The sequence below is a fragment of the Nanorana parkeri genome, unplaced genomic scaffold (genome assembly GCF_000935625.1).
Source record: "Nanorana parkeri isolate BGI_ZX_2015 unplaced genomic scaffold, ASM93562v1 scaffold327, whole genome shotgun sequence".
NCBI classification, from domain to species: Eukaryota; Metazoa; Chordata; class Amphibia; order Anura; family Dicroglossidae; genus Nanorana; species Nanorana parkeri.
This window is the reverse complement of record NW_017306595.1, coordinates 528,527-528,944: the sequence shown is the minus strand read 5'-3', so window position 1 is coordinate 528,944 and position 418 is coordinate 528,527.

Genomic DNA, 418 nt, shown 5'->3' with positions numbered 1-418 from the left:
ATATATACTATGTATGTGGTATCAAACTTTCCTTTTCAAAGTTTTGCACTTACTGAATGGAGTCTGCCAAAAATGTCCAATCCTGCAATGTGACTTAAAGCCCATCTGCTTGTGTTCTGAAACATTCAGTATTTCAGGAAAGTGAAATTGTCAGCATTGTAAATAGTATTTATTAACTTCTGTTAATTCTTTTCTATGTCAGCAATGACTCTTAGAGTCCAAGTTAACTTTTATAATAGTATGTACCCAAAACACACATTGCAATGTATGCTTCATTTTTAGGTTTTGTTTACCTGTCTATTACCTTTTTTCATGATGGTTCCCTGAGCTGTGCCGTTGCCCCCCCACTTTTTTTAAATCTGGTTCACAGTCTTTGTGCACACCACAGAATGTGACCAGCAGTTTGTACAGCTCTCAG